The sequence below is a fragment of the Triticum aestivum genome, chromosome 6D (assembly GCF_018294505.1).
Source record: "Triticum aestivum cultivar Chinese Spring chromosome 6D, IWGSC CS RefSeq v2.1, whole genome shotgun sequence".
In the NCBI taxonomy this organism is placed as follows: Eukaryota; Viridiplantae; Streptophyta; class Magnoliopsida; order Poales; family Poaceae; genus Triticum; species Triticum aestivum.
The window spans coordinates 148670511-148674770 of NC_057811.1; positions in this window are offsets into that span (position 1 = coordinate 148670511).

Sequence of the window (4260 nt, forward strand, 5' to 3'; positions counted from 1 at the left end):
GCGCCGCTGCCCGCATTGCGCCAGCCGCATCGCGCCAGCCCCGCCAGCCGCTACCCACGTCTTCCACGCGCTACCCACCAGCCGCTACGCGCCGACGCTGCCTCGACCCATCAGATCGCCAGCCCGCCCGTCCCATCAGATCGCCAGCACGCCACTCGCCTCGTCCGCCTCGTCTGCTCACCTTGCCAGCGCCCGCTCGCCTTGCAAGCCGCTACTGCCGCTGCCCCGAGCCGCCGAGTCGCCTCGTCATGTCGTCCGTCACCTCCTCTGCGTCCACTAAATCCAACCCGTTCGCCGACGCAAACCCTCCCGACGTGAACGACATCCGTAACCTGAACATCTTCGAGCGGGTGCTGGTTCGTCTCTCACAGGCGGACTCCTCCTACTACACGTGGAAGACGTATTTTTCCCTCGTGTTCCGGGAGTATCACCTCATCGACCACGTGGACGTCACCGTCAACTCCAGCCTCGTCCCCGAGTTCCATGACTGGTCCACCATTGACACCACGATCATCCGCTGGTTCTTCCTCACCATCTCGCCGGACCTCTTCCAGACGGTCGTGGCAGACGGTGACGATGCCTACGCCGTGTGGACCAAGCTGAACGGGCTCTTCACCGACAATCAGCTCTAGCGTCGTGTTTTTTTGCAGCAAGAGTTTTTTGGGTGTCACCAGGACAACACCTCCGTCGACGACTATTGTCGCCGCCTGAAGACTCTCGCTGACGAGCTCCGCGATATTGGTGCGAAGATCGATGATGACCTCCTCCTCAGCACGCTCACCGCCGGACTCAACGAGGACTTCGGCAATGCCGCGGCGAACCTCAGCCTCATCCAAAACCCGTCCTTCACCAAGTTCGTTGCGTACCTCCGCTTGGAGGAGCGGCGGATGAAGCAGGTGAAGGCGCGGGCCATCCACACCGCCCTCACCGCCAGCACCACCCGCGGCCTACCCTCGGCTTCTCCAGCCGCGACGGCCGCGCCCCCGCTGCCGCGCCACCCGGCGTCCTTCCCGGCGCCCCCAGCAGCCGGGGCTGCTTCCGCTGCCCTATGGTCCGCCCGCCCCTCACGCCGAATGGCGCCGCGGGGGCCGCCGCGGTGGGGACCGCCGCGGCGGTCAGTAGCAGCAGCCGCAGGGCACCGGCCAGCCTCGTCAGCCGCAACAGTTCCAGGTGCCCCCTCCGTGGGCCTCCGGCTACAACCCGTGGACCGATGTTGTCCATGCCTACACCATGTCGCTTCCATGGGCTGCTGCACCAACCCTTCTCGTGTCGTGCCCGTCGGCGCATCAGGCGTACTATGCGGCTCCACAATCGTACGGAGGATACCCACCGCTGCAGCTGAGCGGCGCCTATGGTTTTCCTGTGGCCCCGCCGCTGCCCTCACCGGCCCTGCCTCTTCCGCCTTGGGATCCGGTGCTCCTCGCCACACTGCACACCGCGCCTACGCCGAACAACTACACTGGAGGCGGTGATTGGTACATGGACACCGGGGCTACGGCTCACATGTTTGCTCATCCTGGTAATCTTGCCTCCTCCACTCCCGTCACCACCGACCGCCGCATCATTGTCGGCGACGGTTCCACACTCCCTATCACTCATGTCGGGCACACTTCTTTTCCTTCCACTTCCATGCCTATTACTTTGTCTAACATACTTGTGTCACCTCATCTTATTAAGAATCTTGTTTCTGTTCGTTGTTTAACTCGTGAAAATCCTGTTACTGTTGAATTTGACGAGCTTGGTTTTTGTGTCAAGGACGCTCGAACCAGGATGGTACTTCACCGATGTGACAGCCTCAACGACCTCTATCCGGTGCATCCGCCGTTGATGTCTACTACACAACCTTCTTCTTGTAGACGTTGTTGGGCCTCCAAGTGCAAAGGTTTGTAGGACAGTAGCAAATTTCCCTCAAGTGGATGACCTAAGGTTTATCAATCCGTGGGAGGCGTAGGATGAAGATGGTCTCTCTCAAGCAACCCTGCAACAGAATAACAAAGAGTCTCTTGTGTCCCCAACACACCCAATACAATGGTAAATTGTATAGGCGCACTAGTTCGGCGAAGAGATGGTGATACAAGTGCAATATGGATGGTAGATAAAGGTTTTTGTAATCTGAAAATATAAAAACAGCAAGGTAACTAATGATAAAAGTGAGCACAAACGGTATTGCAATGCTAGAAACAAGGCCTAGGGTTCATACTTTCACTAGTGCAAGTTCTCTCAACAATAATAACATAATTGGATCATATAACTATCCCTCAACATGCAACAAAGTGTCACTCCAAAGTCACTAATAGCGGAGAACAAACGAAGAGATTATGGTAGGGTACGAAACCACCTCAAAGTTATCCTTTCTGATCGATCTATTCAAGAGTCCGTAGTAAAATAACACGAAGCTATTCTTTCCGTTCGATCTATCATAGAGTTCGTACTAGAATAACACCTTAAGACACAAATCAACCAAAACCCTAATGTCACCTAGATACTCCAATGTCACCTCAAGTATCCGTGGGTATGATTATACGATATGCATCACACAATCTCAGATTCATCTATTCAACCAACACAAAGAACTTCAAAGAGTGCCCCAAAGTTTCTACCGGAGAGTCAAGACGAAAATGTGTGCCAACCCCTATGCATAGGTTCATGGGCGGAACCCGCAAGTTGATCACCAAAACATACATCAAGTGAATCACGTGATATCCCATTGTCACCACAGATACGCACATGCAAGACATACATCAAGTGTTCTCAAATCCTTAAAGACTCAATCCGATAAGATAACTTCAAAGGGAAAACTCAATCCATTACAAGAGAGTAGAGGGGGAGAAACATCATGAGATCCAACTATAATAGCAAAGCTCACGATACATCAAGATCGTATCACCTCAAGAACACGAGAGAGAGAGAGAGAGAGAGAGATCAAACACATAGCTACTGGTACATACCCTCAGCCCCGAGGGTGAACTACTCCCTCCTCGTCATAGAGAGCGCCGGGATGATGAAGATGGCCACCGGTGAGGGATCCCCCCTCCGGCAGGGTGCCGGAACAGGGTCCCAATTGGTTTTTGGTGGCTACATAGGCTTGCGACGGCGGAACTCCCGATCTATTCTGTTCCCCGATGTTTTTAGGGTATATGGACATATATAGGTGAAAGAAGTCGGTCAGGAGAGCCACGAGGGTGGAGGGCGTGCCCAGGGGGTGGGCGCCCCCCCTGCCTAGTGCCTTCCTCGTTGCTTCCCTTACGTACAGTCCAAGTCTTCTGGATTGCTTCCGTTTCGAAAATAACTCTCCCGAAGGTTTCATTCCGTTTGGACTCCATTTGATATTCCATTTCTGCGAAACACCGAAACAAGGCAAAAAACAGAAACTGGCACTGGGCTCTGGGTTAATAGGTTAGTCCCAAAAATAATATAAAAGTGTATAATAAAGCCCATAAACATCCAAAACAGATAATATAATAGCATGGAACAATCAAAAATTATAGATACGTTGGAGACGTATCAAGCATCCCCAAGCTTAATTCCTGCTCGTCGTCGAGTAGGTAAATGATAAAAACAGAATTTTTGATGTGGAATGCTACCTAACATATTTATCAATGTAATCTTCTTTATTGTGGCAAGAATATTCAGATCCATAAGATTCAAGACAAAAGTTTAATATTGACATGAAAACAATAATACTTCAAGCATACTAACAAAGCAATCATGTCTTCTCAAAATAACATGGCCAAAGAAAGTTATCCCTACAAAATCATGTAGTCTGGCTATGCTCTATCTTCATCACACAAAATATTTAAATCGTGCACAACCCCGATGACAAGCCAAGCAATTGTTTCATACTTTTGATGTTCTCAAACCTTTTCAATCTTCACGCAATACATGAGCGTGAGCCATGGACATAGCACTATAGGTGGAATAGAATGGTGGTTGTGGAGAAGACAAAAAGGAGAAGATAGTCTCACATCAACTAGGCGTATCAACGGGCTATGGAGATGCCCACCAATAGATATCAATGTGAGTGAGTAGGGATTGCCATGCAACGGATGCACTAGAGCTATAAGTGTATGAAAGCTCAACAAAAGAAACTAAGTGGGTGTGCATCCAACTCGCTTGCTCACGAAGACCTAGGGCATTTTGAGGAAGCCCATCATTGGAATATACAAGCCAAGTATTCTAATGAAAGATTCCCACTAGTATATGAAAGTGACAACATAGGAGACTCTCTATCATGAAGATCATGGTGCTACTTTGAAGCAC